Source organism: Rutidosis leptorrhynchoides, chromosome 4 (genome assembly GCF_046630445.1).
Source record: "Rutidosis leptorrhynchoides isolate AG116_Rl617_1_P2 chromosome 4, CSIRO_AGI_Rlap_v1, whole genome shotgun sequence".
Classification (NCBI taxonomy): Eukaryota; Viridiplantae; Streptophyta; class Magnoliopsida; order Asterales; family Asteraceae; genus Rutidosis; species Rutidosis leptorrhynchoides.
Window position 1 is genome coordinate 588,028,702 of NC_092336.1, and position 21,547 is coordinate 588,050,248.

The window sequence follows — 21,547 nt, forward strand, 5'->3', positions numbered from 1 at the left end:
GCATTCAAACTGATAAGGCTAAAAAGGAACATATATTTCATAGCATTATTCCCCAAGAAATACAAGATTTTAGTTGCAATTGTTCCATTTTCAAGTAATATTCGTTTATATTAAATAAGTGCGAAGACAAAAGGCGAAAACGACGAATTGAAGACACAAAGGTCCAAAAAGCTCAAAAGTACAAGATACAATCAAAAAGGTTCAAATTATTGATGAGGAACGTCTAAAAATGACAAGAGTACAAGTTACAAAACGCAAAGTACACGATATAAAATTGTACGAAAGGACGTTCGAAAATCCGAAACCGGGACATGAGTCAACTCTCAACGCTCGACGCAACGGTGTAAAAATTACGAGTCAACTATGCACAAGAATAAAATATAATATTTAAATAATTCATAATAAGAATAATATTAAATAATAAAAAGTTGTTAATTGAGCATAGTTCAGGGGTCGTAAGCGAAAATTCAATTTAACATTTTGCCTATAAAAGGCAACGTATTACGATCAATTTGAGAGAACTTTTTTTTCGATCATTTTTTCTATCTTTTTCTTATTTTTCTATCTATCAATATCAATATCTATAATTTATATCTATAATTCTCTATCATAATGTTAATGTAATCAGATATAACAATAATCTTAATTTTAATTTTAAATTATGATAATAATAAGATTTATGATAGAGATCGTTTGAGTGTGTAAGTCGAAATTCTGTCCGTGTAACGCTACGCTATTTTTAATCATTGTAAGTTATGTTCAACCTTTTTATATTAATGTCTCGTAGCTAAGTTATTATTATGCTTATTTAAAACGAAGTAATCATGATGTTGGGCTAATTACTAAAATTGGGTAATTGGGCTTTGTACCATAATTGGGGTTTGGACAAAAGAACGACACTTGTGGAAATTAGACTATGGGCTATTAATGGGCTTTATATTTGTTTAACTAAATGATAGTTTGTTAATGTTAATATAAAGATTTACAATTGGGCGTCCCTATAAATTACCATATACACTCAATCAGACACGATGGGCGGGGTATTTATATGTACGAATAATCGTTCATTTAACCGGACACGGGGATGGATTAATAGCCACTAGAATAATTAAAACAGGGGTGAAATTATGTACAAGGACACTTGGTATAATTGATAACAAAATATTAAAACTTTGGGTTACACTCAGTCGACATCCTGGTGTAATTATTAAACAAAGTATTAAAATCTTGTTACAGTTTAAGTCCCCAATTAGTTGGAATATTTAACTTCGGGTATAAGGATAATTTGACGAGGACACTCGCACTTTATATTTATAACTGATGGACTGTTATGGACAAAAACCAGACGGACATATTAAATAATCCAGGACAAAGGACAATTAACCCATGGGCAAAAAAAAACTAAAATCAACACGTCAAACATCATGATTACGGAAGTTTAAATAAGCATAATTCTTTTATTTCATATTTAATTTCCTTTATTTTATATTTAATTGCACTTCTAATTATCGCATTTTTTTTAATTATCGCAAGTTTATTTTATCGCACTTTTATTATTCGCAATTTCATTATCGTTATTTACTTTATGCTTTAATTTAAGTCTTGTATTTATTTTTAATATTTTACATTTGGTTTTAACTGCGACTAAAGTTTTAAAATCGACAAACCGGTCATTAAACGGTAAAAACCCCCCTTTATAATAATAATATTACTTATATATATATATTTGTATTTTTACAATTATTGTGTGTAAAAAAATATAGTGTTATACTTCACGAGCTCCCTGTGGAACGATCCGGACTTACTAAAAACTATACTATAATACGATTAGGTACACTGCCTATAAGTGTTGTAGCAAGGTTTAAGTATATCCACTCGATAAATAAATAAATAACTTGTGTAAAATTGTAGCATATTTAATAGTATTTCGCACTAAAAATAATACTATTTTGTATACACCCCCTACGACATCAAGTATTTTTGGCGCCGCTGCCGGGGACCGCTAAAACGCTATATTTTTAATTTATATTTGTGAAAATATAAGTTTGTAAAAAAAAAAAAAAAATTATAAAAAAATATATTTTTAAGATTTTGTCTATAAAAAAAATGTTTTTTTTAGTTTTATTACCTTTAGATTTTTAGACTATATTCGCAACTTTTAGTATTAAGTTTAGTTTTGCCATAGTTATTTTTACTTCTAAAATTTTTAGGCTTTGCCGTAAAATCCCTTAAGTGCTTATTCCTTAGACTAAGTTTTAGGTGCTTTAGAATTTTGCGACGCCATTTTTCGCGCTATTTTCTTATTTTTATTTTTCGACGCCGTTTACCTATGTATCAATTACAATTCCAATTAGTGATCTCTATTTGTAGTTTTAATTTTAAGATAGTGATAGTTATAAGGTTGGATTAACCGCGTGTTTATAAACCACTCTTCGTCTTTTTCATTTTTCGACACTTTTCGACGCGCAATCTTTTTCTCTCTTATTTCTCGCCATTCTAGTTTTTAGGACTTAGATTTTTTTTCTACTTCTTCTCTAAATTTCTTAAAATTACGAAAATTTATTTTAAGTGGTTAAATTGATAGACATCAAAATTTTCTGGTTCGTAGTAATAGTTGGATTTGTACGTGGACCAGGTTATTGGAGCCAAACAGTCCTCAATTATATTGAGACCAAACGAATCCTGCCCCTCTGCTGCATCTTTTGGCTATTCGAAACGTGGGCAAAATCAGAAAAGTCTATTGATTGGATAACTTATTATAATTTTTCTTTCCTTTTAAAAACTAATAGGATATTCAGTGAATGCACCGAGCAAGACGTTCAACACCTTTTTACGTTCACCACCTGTAACTAGATCAAGACATTTAGCAAATATAACGTCCGTTGATTTTTCTTTAGAATCGTCATCCAGTCGACCAAGTACTTCAGTTCAAATTTCCGATAATCCATTTTTTGAACCCAACCTCACAATTGAGAATCCATAGAATATTCAGGAACGGTTCGTAGATCCTGAACCATTAAACTTTCCTCCGGAGCCACCAATCATTCAAACAGAGATTGTTGAGGAACGAACCATTAAATCAGAATCATCTAGTGATACCGATTCAACAAATTCAATTATGGAGAATCTGGAACCTTTAAGTATGGAAGACCGAATGAGAGCTAAACGCACTGGCCAAGGTCACGCAATTACTCATCCAGACATTAATGCGCCAGATTATGAAATCAAAGGACAAATTCTACACATGGTGACTAATCAATGCCAATTTAGTGGTGCGCCGAAGGAAGATCCAAATGAACATCTACGTACCTTTAATAGGATCTGCACACTATTTAAAATCCGAGAAGTGGAGGATGAACAGATATATCTCATGTTATTTCCCTGGACTTTAAAGGGAGAAGCCAAAGATTGGTTGGAATCGTTACCTGAAGGGGCGATTGATACATGGGATGTTTTAGTTGACAAATTTCTTAAACAATTCTTTCCTGCATCTAAAGCCGTAAGACTTCAAGCAGAAATTGTTACGTTCACACAGAAACCAAATGAAACTCTATATGAGGCGTGGACAAGATATGGAAAGTTATTAAGAGGATGTCCGCAACATGGTTTAGACACCTGTCAAATAGTACAAATATTCTACCAAGGATGCGACATCACTACAAGGAAAGACATAGATATAGCAGCTGGTGGTTCTATTATGAAGAAAACCGAAACTGATGCTTACAAAATTATTGATAACACTGCTTCCCACTCACATGAGTGGCACCAAGAAAAAGATATCATTAGATCATCTAAAGCAGCTAGAGCCGATTCTAGCCATGACTTAGATTCCATTTCCGCAAAGATAGATGCTGTGGAGAGACGAATGGAAAAGATGACTAAAGATATTCACTCAATACGAATTAGTTGTGAGCAGTGTGGAGGACCACATTTGACAAAAGATTGTCTCAGTATTGAATTAACAATGGAACAAAGAGAGAATATTTCATACATAAACCAAAGGCCTGGAAATAATTATCAGAATAATTATCAACCGCCAAGACCGATTTACAATCAAAACCAGAATTATAACCGAAATATTCCATACAACGACCAACAAGGTCCTAGCAATCAACAAGTATCCAATAATAATTACAATCAGCAAAGACCAAATTTTCAAAACAAACCACCACAACAAACCGATGATAAAAAGCCGAATTTAGAAGATATGATGACGAAGCTAGTTGAAACTCAAACGCAGTTTTTCACCTCTCAGAAACAAACCAATGAACAAAATGCTCAAGCATTTAGAAATCAACAAGCTTCTATTCAAAATCTGGAACAAGAAGTAAGTAACCTAGCAAGGTTAATAGGTGAAAGAAAACTGGGAAGTCTACCTAGTGATACAAATGCTAACCCCCGGAATGAAACAGCTAAAGCCATTACCACAAGAAGTGGTACAACACTTAAACCACCGGAAATACCTGTAACTTCTGATGAAACCATTCCTACTCCACAAGAACCACAACCTGAACAAGAAAAGGAAAAAGAACCGGTAGTTGAAAAGGTTAATGAAGATAACACAGTTAAGGCTAAACCTTATGTTAAACCATACCAACCACCACTTCCTTACCCGAGTAAAATGAGAAAAGAAAGACTTGAAGTCGGGCAATCCAAATTCTTGGATATGTTTAAACAGATAAATGTAAATCTTCCTTTCATTGATGTGATTTCAGGAATGCCTAGATATGCTAAATTCTTGAAAGATCTAATCACAAATAGAAAGAAAATGGAAGAACTCTCGGCTGTCACTATGAATGCAAATTGTTCAGCAGTGCTGTTGAATAAGATACCCGAAAAACTCTCTGATCCAGGAAGTTTCACAATTCCATGTTTTCTGGGTAGCCTTAGTTCAATAGAAGCATTGGCTGATTTAGGTGCTAGTATAAATTTAATGCCGTATTCACTATACGCTAAACTAGACCTTGGAGAATTGAAACCAACAAGAATAAGCATACAACTAGCCGATCGATCAATAAAATATCCTAGAGGGATAATGGAGAACATGCTAGTTAAAGTTGGTACTTTAGTATTTCCAGTAGATTTTGTTGTCTTGGACATGGAAGAAGATTCTCAAGTTCCTCTCATATTAGGAAGACCATTCTTAAACACGGCTAAAGCAATGATAGACGTGTTCGGTAAGAAACTGACCCTAAGTATAGAGGACGAGAGTGTTACCTTTTCAGTTTATAGAGCAATGCAACAACCACAATCTGCAGATGATACATGTTATTATATTCAAACTATAGATGCACATGCAGAATTATTAGAAGAATTTCCAGAATTACAAGGAACAGGAGAATGTTCTTTAGGAGAAGATAATGAACCAATTGATGAAGCTGAAATGTTAGCTACACTTATAGCTAATGGATATGAATCAACAACAGAAGAAATTCAAATGCTAAAAGAAGAAGACAAATATCGATACAAATCATCGATAGAAGAACCTCCGAAATTAGAGTTAAAGCCACTTCCAAACCATTTGGAATACGCTTATTTACATGGTGAATCTGAATTACCTGTAATAATATCGTCTTCTCTTACTGAAAATGAGAAATCACAACTCATTTCTGTGTTGAAAGCTCATAAACCAGCCATTGCATGGAAGATTCATGATATTAAAGGAATAAGTCCTTCGTATTGCACACATAAAATCTTTATGGAAGAAGGTCATAAAACGTATGTGCAACGCCAACGAAGACTAAATCCTAATATGCAAGATGTAGTTAAGAAAGAGATTATTAAATTGCTAGATGCAGGTTTGATATATCCAATTTCTGATAGTCCATGGGTAAGCCCAGTTCAATGCGTGCCTAAGAAGGGTGGCATGACTGTTATTACAAATGAGAAAAATGAGCTTATTCCTACTAGGACTGTAACAGGATGGCGTGTATGTATTGATTATAGAAAATTAAATGACGCCACCAGAAAAGATCACTTTCCCTTACCTTTTATTGATCAAATGTTGGAAAGATTAGCCGGAAATAGTTACTATTGTTTTCTAGATGGATTTTCCGGATATTTTCAAATTCCAATAGCACCCGAAGACCAAGAGAAAACCACATTCACGTGCCCTTATGGTACTTTTGCTTACAAAAGAATGCCATTTGGACTTTGCAACGCCCCTGCAACCTTTCAAAGGTGCATGATGGCGATTTTTCACGACATGATAGAAGAATGCATGGAAGTTTTCATGGATGACTTTTCAGTCTTCGGTGATACTTTTGAATCATGTTTAGTTAATCTTGAACGAATGCTTATTAGATGCGAGCAATCAAATCTAGTTCTTAATTGGGAGAAATGCCATTTCATGGTTAAAGAAGGCATCGTTCTTGGTCATAAAATTTCAAAAGAAGGAATTGAAGTGGATAGAGCTAAAGTAGATGTAATTTCTAAACTTCCACATCCCACCAATGTTAGAGGAGTTAGGAGTTTTCTAGGGCATGCCGGTTTTTACCGACGTTTCATAAAAGATTTTTCTAAAATTGCCACTCCTATGAATAAACTCCTAGAAAAGGATGCGCCATTCATCTTTTCAGATGAATGTATCAAATCTTTTAATATTCTTAAAGAGAAACTCACTAATGCGCCGATCATGATAACACCAAATTGGAATCTACCATTTGAACTAATGTGCGATGCAAGTGATTTTGCAATGGGAGCCGTTTTAGGACAAAGGATTGAAAAACGATTTCAACCTATATATTATGCTAGTAAGACATTACAAGGAGCACAAACGAACTATACAACTACTGAAAAAGAACTCCTTGCTATTGTCTTTGCTTTTGACAAATTTCGATCATATCTCGTTCTAGCAAAAACGGTGGTCTATACCGACCATTATGCTCTTAGATACCTATTTTCAAAACAAGATGCTAAACCACGATTAATTCGTTGGATCTTACTCTTACAAGAATTTGATATTGAAATCCGAGATAAAAAGGGAGCAGAAAACCTCGCAGCTGATCATCTTTCTCGTCTTGAAAATCCCGAATTAGAAGTTCTAAATGAATCAGCCATACAAGACAACTTTCCTGATGAATATCTATTGAAGATAGATTATAAAGAAATCCCATGGTTTGCAGACTATGCAAACTATTTAGTATGTGGATTCCTTGAAAAAGGATTATCGTACCAAAGACGAAAGAAATTCTTCAGTGATATAAAACACTATTTCTGGGAAGATCCACATCTGTTTAAAAGTTGTCCCGATGGAATAATACGCCGATGTGTATTTGGAGATGAAGCTAGTAAAATATTAAACCATTGTCACACAGGACCAACAGGAGGGCATTATGGGCCTCAACTAACAGCTAGAAAAGTTTATGAAGCTGGATTCTATTGGCCTACAATTTACAAAGACACACACCTTCTTTGCAAATCCTGTGATGCTTGTCAAAGGGCCGGAAAAATAAGTCAACGTGATGAAATGCCACAAAATGTCATCCAAGTATGTGAAGTATTTGACATTTGGGGTATTGACTTTATGGGTCCATTTCCAAAATCTCATAATAATCTATATATACTCGTAGCCATTGATTATGTATCTAAATGGGCGGAAGCACAAGCTCTCCCAACTAACGATGCACGAGTTGTAGTCAATTTTTTAAAACGTCTTTTTGCAAGGTTTGGAACACCGAAAGCTTTAATAAGTGATCGGGGAACTCATTTTTGTAATAATCAACTTGAGAAAGTTCTCAAACGTTATGGAGTAACTCATAAAATCTCAACCGCATATCATCCACAAACAAGTGGACAAGTTGAAAATACCAACCGAGCTTTAAAACGTATTCTAGAGAAAACCGTAGGATCAAATCCGAAGGAATGGTCCATTAAATTGGAGGATGCACTCTGGGCTTTTAGAACAGCCTACAAAACTCCAATTGGAACTACACCTTTTAGACTTGTTTATGGAAAAGCATGTCATCTTTCAGTTGAAATTGAACACAAAGCATTTTGGGCTTTGAAATCATGTAATCTTGATTTACATGAAGCTGGACGTCTACGATTAAGTCAACTAAACGAATTAGAAGAATTAAGACATGAAGCATACGAAAATTCATTAATCTATAAAGAAAGAACGAAGAAATGGCATGATAAAAGAATCAGAAGTTTAAAAGAATTTAAAGAAGGAGACAGAGTTCTTCTTTTCAATTCACGATTCAAGCTATTTCCTGGAAAATTGAAATCAAGATGGTCTGGACCATTCATAGTCAAAAGAGTTTTCCCATACGGAACGATAGAATTAATAAATTCAAATGGGATTGAATTTAAAGTTAATGGTCACAGAGTTAAACACTACATAGATAGTCTGATGGAATTCGACAATGAAGTTAATCATAATTTCGATACCACAGCTAACTAAGTGTGGGGAGAATCAAGTATTTAAAGGATAATATGTATTTCTGTTAGAGTTAGATTGTCTGTTTTCATGTAGTTCTCGAAAATGGAACCCGAATGGTCTTTCCCTAGCAGACCCTAAAGAACTAGTCTTCTCCCCCCATTCTGAATTTTTATTTTTTTTAGGAAATGAAGACTGCCTGTGAACTAAACCATGGTCTAATGCTACACGCTTTGATCACTAAACGTAATAATGACATACTACCGAGTGAATTAGTATCAGTAATCAGAGAAAGAATGGACGGAGTTAGAAAAGAATCCAGATGCGAAGATAATAAGTTACAATTTGGTAAAGGAAAATCAAAATCCGCAGCGAAAAGAAGAGCACGACACCTAGAACGATGTCACAAATGCGGAAAATGGTCACATGGAGGTAAATGTTCCAATAATCAAACCTATTCAAAAACCGAATTTGTTACTTTATGCAGAGACGGACCGTTCATATGTTTAGAAGAAAAGACACTGAATGCTCGAGGTTACGCCTATGTAGCCATGGAAAACCAATTAAACCGACTATCTTATGAATCGGATAGATCATATAACTAAGAAATTTATCTCACAGGTATGTCTGTACAGTTTTTATTTTTATTTTTTTTATTTTTTTAACCTTTTGATAATAAACGCTAATTTGTTCGCTAAAAAGTATTAAATTGGTATTAAATAAAATTAGGTTTGGCGACCGAAATTATTGATATCATTCAAAAATTTATTACATCACTGCGAAATTTAACGTTTATTCTTAAGGTATAAATATCTTTAATCAATCAACCCAAAATATTTCAAAAATTCGTCATGAGTTAAATTAGGTCTTGGAACCGAAATTACTTTACCGAAAAGAGGGGCGCATATTTTTGATAATATTTGATTGATTAAAGTGGGATAAAAAGCCAAAAAGATTTTTAATTTTATTTTTACCATATTTTTAAAATTAATATATAAATCTTAAATTAATATTGTAAACTTTGTAAAAACAATATATTTAAAATTGTAAATATTTGAAAAATTAATATAAGTTTGGTGTGAATTTATAATATGAATTTTTAAATTAAGTTTGGTGTGAATTTTTAATTTTTAAAATATGAATTTTTTAATTTTATGCATTTCAAATTTTAAGTTTGGTGTGAATTTTTAATATTAATTTTGAATTTTATATTTAAATTGTGTGAATTTAAAAACAAAAATTTACTTTATCTCATTAAGTTAAAAATATGATTTTTAAAATTCGTCGTAAGTTGAAGACTAGGTCATTGAACCGAAATTGCTTTACCCGAGGGAGGGACGAGAACTTTTATTATCATTATTTTTAATCTTATTGATTTAAAGTATGCCAAAAAAATTAAAAAAATCTAAAAATCTAAGCTTTTAAAACAATTGCTTGAAAATGACAAATTTTAAAATTTTGTCGAGGGACGGACTAGGGCATCGTTCCGAAACGCCCTCATTCTTAAAAGAAACAAATTTTTAAAATTAATTAATATTTGTTTTATAAGTTAAAGGTTTTATAAAAAAAAAAAAAATAGTATGTATATATTTGTTTGTAGTTTATCTTACAAGACAGGGTAAAACAACGCGTTTTCAAAGACTGGCATTAAGTTCAGCAAAAGCAAGTAATTTTGACGACAAGATGCAAAATATGTGTGAAATAACAAACAAGACGGAATAAACAAATGACGTGCACCATTTATCATTCAACAAACAAACAACAATATGTTTGAAACTTTGGTAAAATTTAATCACTTTTCTACGCTTATCACCCTCAATAATTTAAATTGTTACTGATTTCTTGCAAGTGAGGGCATTGCAAGATCTTAAGTGTGGGAAGGGGTTAAATTCTTTCGGATTTTAAAATTTTTTTTACTTTATACACTTGGTTACCATTAAAAATACTAGTAAAGCAGTAGTTGTATTAGAATCTAGTGCTCTCTGATAATAAAGAACAGCCCTAGTCTTATATACTGACTACCCAATTCTAGTAAAATTTTTCAAAATTTTCAATTAAATGAACTCAAAATCATGTTTATACATATTTATGAACGATAAAACTAGGTTTTAACACCGAAATTATTGTTACCTAGGAAAGGACATAAATTGAGAAACAACCAAAATGTTGAAATTCATTTAAAATGGAATAGAGGACGATAAAAAGGAAAATAAAAGCCAAGTGTGGGAAAACTTTACCAAACTATTCAAAACATATATCACATATTTTTGTACAAATTTTTGAAAATACTTTTGTTTTGGAACGATAATCAACTGTTTTATCCGATGAAAGAAAAGAAGAGATGGATCTACACGATGAATCAATTTCATCATTAAAAGGAAGTAAAGTCTTCCGAAAAAGACACGCGCTTCTTGATTTAGGTCATGAAGTTGTCGTCCAGACCAGCTGTAGGTTGACGAAAAATCTAGAAAAGTCATCTCTAAAATCAGCAGGAAATCCACGGACCTCAACATCAAACAGGGTCGCCAAGTGGTCAGATTTATCCTAACCATGAGAATGATTTATCTCGTACAATGGGGAGGCACCGTGCAAATTAGCTTGATAAGACTAATGAATCAGATCCCCAGAAAAGGATAATCTCCTTAAAGATTAAAAATCAGCTTTTAAGACTGATAATACTCAATCCTAGAGATTGACCTTAAAGATTGAGAATTCAAACTCATGGAATTCGATGATATCTAAACTCGAGCTTGAACGAGAAAATATTTTGATCAAAAATTACAAACCGATTTGTTTTCTGAAAAACCATTTTCAATGCGTTCATTACCATTGAACGTAAAATCCTAGGAATTCACCTGGAATTCATTAGGTCACCTGAACCAAATCGGGTGTCAACCGTAAGAACGGTGGTTGCATAGCATGGTCGGAGACAGGACCTTGTGCCAGACCGAAAAATCATAGGATGATCTTTACTATTGCTCCTACCAAGGATAGTACTAGCATCCGACACGTTAAAAGACCATAACCAAAAGCATGTCATTAGACATTGCCTTAACAGTTTCTTGTTCATCGCTTTCCTTTACAACCGGACGGTAGTTTGCCGAAAGGTAATATACGGAACAAGTAAACTGGATGTGTGCTTTACGATACCGGGATAGCAGTGGATTACACGAACCTAAATGTTTTTAGCCAAAATATTGATCCACAAATATATTTTGCAACACCAATGGTGGATCAAATCAGAAAACTTATCTAGGGTAAAAGCTAGATTGAATTTTCAAAAGATCAAATGTTTTCATAAAGATCCTATTTCCTAAAGTATCTAAATTTTTATAGTCATGTGGGACTGTAAACCGCCTTTCAAATGTGCACTTTGCTTTGGAAACCGAAAGTAAATCGGCTATTTGATTGAAAGTGTCGTTGACCTAAACCCGATGCAACTATAAAAGACACACCCACCTTTAACCACATCGTTACTACCATTGTTTATACCGCCGTATTGAAGTCACTGATGTACAAAGTGTGAAGAATAAAGAAGTGATTCAAGTGTTTTTCAAGACTATATTGCTTGAGGACAAGCAACGTTCAAGTGTGGGGATATTGATAAGGCTAAAAAGGAACATATATTTCATAGCATTATTCCCCAAGAAATACAAGATTTTAGTTGCAATTGTTCCATTTTCAAGTAATATTCGTTTATATTAAATAAGTGCGAAGACAAAAGGCGAAAATGACGAATTGAAGACACAAAGGTCCAAAAAGCTCAAAAGTACAAGATACAATCAAAAAGGTTCAAATTATTGATGAGGAACGTCTAAAAATGACAAGAGTACAAGTTACAAAACGCAAAGTACACGATATAAAATTGTACGAAAGGACGTTCGAAAATCCGAAATCGGGACATGAGTCAACTCTCAACGCTCGACGCAACGGTGTAAAAATTACGAGTCAACTATGCACAAGAATAAAATATAATATTTAAATAATTCATAATAAGAATAATATTAAATAATAAAAAGTTGTTAATTGAGCATAGTTCAGGGGTCGTAAGTGAAAATTCAATTTAACATTTTGCCTATAAAAGGCAACGTATTACGATCAATTTGAGAGAACTTTTTTTCGATCATTTTTTCTATCTTTTTCTTATTTTTCTATCTATCAATATCAATATCTATAATTTATATCTATAATTCTCTATCATAATGTTAATGTAATCAGATATAACAATAATCTTAATTTTAATTTTAAATTATGATAATAATAAGATTTATGATAGAGATCGTTTGAGTGTGTAAGTCGAAATTCTGTCCGTGTAACGCTACGCTATTTTTAATCATTGTAAGTTATGTTCAACCTTTTTATATTAATGTCTCGTAGCTAAGTTATTATTATGCTTATTTAAAACGAAGTAATCATGATGTTGGGCTAATTACTAAAATTGGGTAATTGGGCTTTGTACCATAATTGGGGTTTGGACAAAAGAACGACACTTGTGGAAATTAGACTATGGGCTATTAATGGGCTTTATATTTGTTTAACTAAATGATAGTTTGTTAATGTTAATATAAAGATTTACAATTGGGCGTCCCTATAAATTACCATATACACTCAATCGGACACGATGGGCGGGGTATTTATATGTACGAATAATCGTTCATTTAACCGGACACGGGGATGGATTAATAGCCACTAGAATAATTAAAACAGGGGTGAAATTATGTACAAGGACACTTGGTATAATTGATAACAAAATATTAAAACTTTGGGTTACACTCAGTCGACATCCTGGTGTAATTATTAAACAAAGTATTAAAATCTTGTTACAGTTTAAGTCCCCAATTAGTTGGAATATTTAACTTCGGGTATAAGGATAATTTGACGAGGACACTCGCACTTTATATTTATAACTGATGGACTGTTATGGACAAAAACCAGACGGACATATTAAATAATCCAGGACAAAGGACAATTAACCCATGGGCAAAAAAAAAACTAAAATCAACACGTCAAACATCATGATTACGGAAGTTTAAATAAGCATAATTCTTTTATTTCATATTTAATTTCCTTTATTTTATATTTAATTGCACTTCTAATTATCGCATTTTTTTTAATTATCGCAAGTTTATTTTATCGCACTTTTATTATTCGCAATTTCATTATCGTTATTTACTTTATGCTTTAATTTAAGTCTTGTATTTATTTTTAATATTTTACATTTGGTTTTAACTGCGACTAAAGTTTTAAAATCGACAAACCGGTCATTAAACGGTAAAAACCCCCCTTTATAATAATAATATTACTTATATATATATATTTGTATTTTTACAATTATTGTGTGTAAAAAAATATAGTGTTATACTTCACGAGCTCCCTGTGGAACGAACCGGACTTACTAAAAACTATACTATAATACGATTAGGTACACTGCCTATAAGTGTTGTAGCAAGGTTTAAGTATATCCACTCGATAAATAAATAAATAACTTGTGTAAAATTGTAGCATATTTAATAGTATTTCGCACTAAAAATAATACTATTTTGTATACACCCCCTACGACATCACAAACATTCGTACTTTTGAACTATGAATTGTAACGACTATTGTGGTCACATACACTTATTATTTGCTTCTACTTAGTGAAGCATGCTTTTGGATTGTAAAACATTCGATGTTGGTTTAGACATCACTTTATTAATGAATGCAAACTCTTTTTGAAAACGCATATAGTACTTAACCTTGTAATGATCCTGTTGTTGATGATTCGTACACGATGGTTTTGTACGGGGCATCACATTTGGTATCAGAGCATTGGTTGTAGGGAATTAGGTTGCATTAGTGAGTCTAAGACCGACCCGAGTAGGATTCACTAATAGGACTAATCTACAACTTGCTAGTTTACTTGTTTCCGCTGAATTTACTGCATGCTACTGCTTACTTTTTCCGCTATATGCCGTATGCTACTACATGATATCACTACTGCATGATGCTACTTGCTTTTGATTGCATGTTACTTTCATACGAATTGCTGTTATTGCCATGCTAGTTACCGTTATACATGATTTAAACTGTTGGCCTATTATTTGCTTGCTTTATGACATACTGACATGGAAAATTTATTTTTCCTTGTTCAGATGTCGGATGTTCCACCTGCTGGCATTTCGGGCAGTACAGACTCAGACCCCGTCGCCTTACCTACTGCTACACCTGCTGCTGCTACTGCCGATACACCGGCCCCGACACCCACTAGTGATCCCGGCGTTTCTACTTCCGGAGCTGATACTAGTGCACCTGCCCCAGTGTCTGCTCCCGGACCCTCGAGGTCACATCCCCGCATTGGTGGTTTTGAGATCCCCGCGGAGTTCGGGGAAGGGCCGTTTCGTAACCACATGCGCACGCCTTGCCGACGCACTCCCGACAGACGTTTAGTCGTGATTCCGCCAGGCAGACACAGACAGATGTTGGCCGCCTTCGGACGCTTCGGATTACCAGCTCAGCCACCAGTGTCACCACCACACGATTCGGATGACCCATCATCCGCCGATTCTTCATCATCAGACGACTCCAGCGATGATGAGGATCCTGCTGATAGACCTATTCAGGCACCCTCCACCCCGCCGAAGAAGCGGTACCGTTTTGACGGCACCGTCATTCCAGGGGTGAATGGAGGTCGTGCTTTTACTGACGCTTTTGGCCATCGTCGTAGGGTTACTGCTCGTAAACGAGTTGTGCCATACCCTGCCGACCCACAGATACGTAAGGTTCCCCTTTACGTATTGACTATTCCTGGAACCGTACCACCTAGATTTAGATACGGACCACTTACATCTAGGGACGTACCGTCTACATCCAGAGCTGAACCATCTACATCAGCACCACCGGCACCACCCGCACCACCCGCCCCACCTGCACCGCCTGCCCCACCAGCTCCCTCTAACGAGGAACTGATGAGGGAGATTGAGACTCTCCGAGCTCGAGTCACTGAGCTCGAGGAGCAGTTGGCTCGAGGAGCAGTTCACCCGCCTTCACCGTAGGACTTTGTATTTAGATTTCATGATGTAATCTAGATATAGTTTCATGTATTTCATATGTATTGAACGAACTTATTCAGATGTATGAAACTTATTATTATTAATGAATGGAACTTTGCGTTATTTAATTCTTGCACGATGTTCTATTTACATTGCTGTACGATGATTCTGTGGTATTTAACATAGATGCATTATTTAATAACATGTGATGTTTTGATTCCATGTTGGTCACTATATACTGTATTATTACTACTTACATACTGGATTTTGACTTGAGTCAAAAATTTTGTTTAGAATACCATGGCTAACGGAAGATCCACACCTACCGCCGCCCAGATTGAGGACGTGATCAACAAACGGGTCGCTGCAGCCCTAGCAGAAAGAAATCTCGAAGCTCCACCGCCACCACCACCGGTTATTCCACCCGTTCGAAATGGGTGTACATACAAGGAATTCCAGAGCTGCAAACCGCATAACTTCAGCTGCACCGAGGGACCAGTTGGTCTCACCAGATGGTTCGAGAAACTTGAATCAGTATTCTGAGTTAGCAACTGTTCGGAGGACAACAAGACCAAGTTTGCATCTTGCACGCTATCTGACAGCGCGCTAACGTGGTGGAACATGCTAGCTCAAGCGAAAGGCATTGACGAGGTGTATGCTACGCCATGGGAGGAATTCAAGGCTGCAATGATTGATGAGTATTGTCTGAGAACCGAAATCCAGAAGATGGAGATCGAATTTATGCAGTTGAAAGCCGTGGGAAACGATCTTAACAGTTACAATCGTAGGTTTTTGGAGTTAGCACTGATTTGTCCGACCATGGTCACCCCCGAATTCAAGCGCATGGAGAAATACTTCTCGGGACTCCCTAAGTCCATCAAAGGAAATGTCACCTCATCCAAACCACCGAATGTCCCCGAAGCAATGCGCATGGCGCATACTCTCCTGAATCAAATCATCCTTGACGAGCCGGAGAAGGCTAAGTTTGAAGCTGGTAGTAGCGAGAAGAGGAAATGGGATAACAACCACAACAACCACAACAACAACAACAACAACAACAACAACAACAATAACAGGGGGAGAAACTACGATCAGACCCCCGCCAAGAGGCACAACAACGGTGGAAACCCTAATCCCAACAAAAACACCAACACCAACCCGAACTACAAAGGAACCCTACCACAATGCAAGAGGTGTTACAAGCACCACACTGGGTATTGCAATGTTATCTGTGAGAAGTGCCAACGGGCTGGGCATATCGGGAAAGACTGCAAAGTCACCACTTTGAATGGGAAGCCGAACACCAATGGGCCAAAGAAGTGCTACGAATGTGGACAGACGGTCCATTTCAGAAATGCGTGCCCAAACAAGTGAAAAGATGGCGGGCCACCTCGTGGTAGAGCTTTTAATGTTAATGCAAGGGATGCACGCGATAACCCCGACTTGGTGACAGGTATATTCACAATCAACAATCTTTTAGTTTCTGTCTTGTTTGATACTGGTGCGGATAGAAGTTATGTATGTAGACATTTTTGCGATAAGATTAATTGATCATTAGTCCCGTTAAAAGAAAGTATGCTTGTCGAGGTCGCAAATGGAAAACTTGAAAAGGTTGACCATATTAGTCGTGGAGCTATTATCAACATAGCTGGTGTAGATTTTGAAATTGATTTGATACCTATCAAACTGGGAAGTTTTGACGTGATCGTCGGTATGGATTGGTTGAGCAAGATAAAGGCCGATATAATCTGCGGAGATAAAGCACTTCGCATACCACAAGGAGATGGCGAACCACTGGTTATCTATGGAGAGAGATGTACCTCGAAGTTGAACCTCATTAGTTGCGTTAAAGCGCAAAAGATTATGAAGAAGGGACGTTTTGCTGTCCTAGCACATGTGAAAGCGGTAGAAACTGAGGTGAAGAGCGTGAACGACGTTCGAATTGTGAATGAATTTCCCGATGTCTTCCCAGAGGAATTGCCTGGATTACCGCCGCAGAGAGCAGTAGAGTTTCAGATTGACTTAGTGCTAGGAGCAGCACCTGTAGCTCGCGCACCTTATAGACTCGCACCTTCCGAGATGCAAGAATTACAAAGTCAACTACAAGAACTACTTGATCGAGGATTTATCCAACCAAGTTTCTCGCCTTGGGGCGCACCTGTTCTGTTTGTGAAGAAGAAGGATGGATCCTTAAGTATGTGTATCGACTACCGTGAACTCAACAAATTGACTATCAAGAATCGGTATCCTCTTCCACGAATTGACGATCTTTTCAATCAGCTGCAAGGATCGAGCGTTTACTCTAAGATCGATTTGCGATCCGGTTATCACCAGTTGAGGGTGAAAGAGAGTGACGTGATGAAGACTGCATTTAGGACACGCTATGGTCATTATGAATTTCTCGTAATGCCGTTCGGATTGACCAATGCACCTGTCGTATTTATGGACCTCATGAATCGTGTCTGCAAGCCGTACTTGGACAAGTTTGTTATCGTCTTCATAGATGATATCCTCATCTATTCTAAGAGTGAAGAAGAACATGAGCAACACCTCTGATTAGTGCTTGAACTCTTAAGACAAGAGCAACTCTACGCCAAATTCTCCAAGTGTGAATTTTGGTTGAAGGAAGTCCAGTTTCTGGGTCATGTTGTGAGCGACCAGGGTATCAAAGTTGACCCCGCCAAGATTGAAGCCATCAGCAAGTGGGAGACCCCCACTACTCCGACGCATATTCGCCAATTCCTAGGTCTCGCCGGTTATTACCGAAGATTCATCGAAGGATTTTCTCTGATTGCGCATCCTTTGACCGCACTGACTCACAAGGGCAAGAAGTTCATTTGGGAACCCGCACACGAATCAGCATTTCAAACTTTGAAGAAGAAGTTAACCACCGCACCTATTCTATCACTTCCTGAAGGCAGTGACGACTTTGTTGTTTATTGTGATGCATCGAAGAGTGGTTTTGGTTGTGTACTGATGCAACGATCAAAAGTTATTGCCTATGCCTCCTGACAATTAAAGATTCACGAGCGGAACTACACTACTCATGATCTTGAACTTGGAGCCGTTGTCTTTGCACTCAAATTGTGGAGACATTATTTGTATGGAACTAAGAGCACTATTTTCACCGATCACAAGAGTCTCCAACAGATCTTTGATCAGAAGCAACTGAATATGAGACAACGTCGATGGATCGAGACGCTCAATGACTACGATTGTGAACTCCGTTATCACCCTGGCAAGGCCAATATTGTAGCTGACGCTTTAAGCCGAAAGGAGAGGACGGCACCTCTTCGTGTTAGGGCTCTGAACATCACCATTCATTCGAACCTCAACAACCAGATCAGAGTAGCCCAAGTTGAGGCTCTCAAGGAGGAGAACATATCTCACGAACATTTGAACATACTTGTCTCTCGATTCTAGGTTAGGGAGTCTGGACTCCGATGTTATGCCGGAAGAATTTGGGTACCTTATTATGGAGATCTACGAAACCTGATACTTGATGAAGCACACAAATCGAGATATTCGATTCACCCTGGAGCGGGCAAAATGTACCACGACCTTAAAGAACAGTATTGGTGGCCGAATCTTAAGAAGGACGTTGCGACTTATGTTGGTAAGTGTTTGACTTGCTCGAAGGTTAAGGTCGAACATCAGAGACCTTCTGGATTACTTCAGCAATCGGAGATCCCACAGTGGAAGTGGGAAAGGATCACAATGGATTTTATCACCAAGCTACCAAAGACGGTGGGCGGATACGATACCATTTGGGTTATTGTTGACCGCCTCACCAAATCTGCACACTTCCTAGCGATGAAGGAAACTGATACAATGGAAAGACTTGCTCAATTATACATTAAGGAGGTTGTATCACGACACGGTGTACCTTTATCGATCATCTCCGATCGCGATCCCCGTTTTGCCTCTAGATTTTGGCGTTCTTTGCAAGAAGCCATGGGAACTCGTCTTGACATGAGTACTGCTTATCATCCTCAGACTGACGGGCAAAGTGAACGAACGATTCAGACCTTGGAGGACATGCTGCATGCATGTGTCATTGATTTTGGAAAGGCCTGGGAAAGACATTTGCCACTCGCCGAATTCTCGTACAACAACAGTTATCACTCTAGCATTAATGCTGCACCTTTTGAAGCATTGTATGGCCGTAAGTGCCGATCTCCTATTTGTTGGGCAGAAGTAGGCGAAAAGCAAATCACCGGACCCGAGGTAGTCCACGAAACCACGGAGAAGATTGCTCAGATTCAAGCTAGACTTAAGACTGCCCGTGATCGCCAAAAGAGTTATGCTGATCTTAAACGTAAAGACTTTGAATACAACATTGGTGATCGTGTAATGTTGAAGGTTGCACCATGGAAAGGTGTGATCCGTTTTGGAAAACGTGAAAAGTTAAACCCACGATACATTGGTCCTTTTGAAATCCTGGAACGTGTTGGACCCGTTGCATATCGTTTGGATTTACCAGCACAATTGAGCTCAGTTCATCCTACCTTCCACGTATCAAACTTGAAGAAGTGTCTTGCTCCACCTGAACTGATCATACCACTTGAGGAACTTACGATTGACGACAAACTTCACTTTGTGGAAGAACCTGTTGAGATCATGGATCGTGAGATCAAAACTTTGAAACGCAACAAGATTCCGATTGTACGAGTACGATGGAATGCCAAACGAGGACCTGAGTTTACTTGGGAGCGAGAGGATCAAATGATGCGGAAGTATCCTCACCTTTTCCCGACTCCTCCATCTACCTCAGCTTAAATTTCGGGACGAAATTTTCTTTAACAGGTGGGTAATGTAACGACCCTGGAATTTCCAACGTTATTTTATTAATAATTATTATTATTAATACGCGTGTTTAAACGAATGTACGTTATTACATTTACATGTTGCCATGATTGCCCGAACTTGACTTTAATGGCCCGAAACGTCTTTGTGACACCCGGAACTTTATTTTTAGATATTATTTACATTCATGATTAAATTTATTAATCATTTTAATTAACTAAGGCTATTAGTTAGTTACTTGGGCTTTAATTGGTTTAACTTGTGATTTATTTGAACTTGGGCTTTGTTAGTGTAATGGACTCATGTTATTGGACTTTCAAGCCCACCCTACATTATTAATGGACCCTTTAGCCCACTCTTTCAAGTGTAAGTATTATTTAGATGGTAACTAGTTGGTTAACTTATTTAGGAATCTAGTTGCATGTAATCCCCATGTAATCACCTCTTTTACCCAACTTTTGTAAGACTTTTCATGCTTGTAACCATGGAACTTTTCCCTCCCCCTTGTGTTGATGCAAACCGTCGGCCTTCATAGGTTGTAGGGGAGTTTTAAAATTTTTTTTTACTACTTCATTACTTGCATTCTTCATTCCAAAACATACACACAAAACACCTACAACTTCCTCTCTTTTCTCTCTAGTTTTTGGTAAGTAACTTGAACAAAAATCCTCTTCTTTTCTTCTTGTCTAAACCGAATTCAAACATTCCATAATCATCATCATTCCTTGTTTGTTAAATCTTTTTGTTACTTGTGTTGATTACTAGTTGTTATTATCTTTATTTACTTGCATGTTTTCAAGAATCAAACTTCTTAGTTTAATTCTTCTTTTATCTTGAATCTTCAAGAACATACAAGACATAAACTCTCTAGTTTATGATCTCCACTAAATACTTGTTCAAAGTTTATAAAGTTCATGGTTGAAAGACATACTTGAAGTTCATGAAGTAAACTTTAAAGTTTACTTTCTAAAGATCAAACCTTGGTTTGAATCTTTAAAGTATGAACAACCATGAACCTTTTCTTGTTTATTTAAGTTTACTTCTTCATTTTATGCACTTTAATTTCATGTAGTTAGTTTATATGGCCAAGTACTACAAGTTAGTCTTGATCTCATATCTCTTGAACAAATTAAGTTAACCTTGAAAGTTCAAGAACACACAAATAAGTTTTCTTTAAATATAACTTTGGATCTAGACTTTTGAGTCTTGGATCTTCAAGATCAAACTAAGAACTATGTTCTACTACTTATGATCTTGATTAGTTAGTTTACTTTCAAGTTTGTAACTTGTTATTAGCTTTAAAGTCCATGTATGTGTTAGATCTAAGACT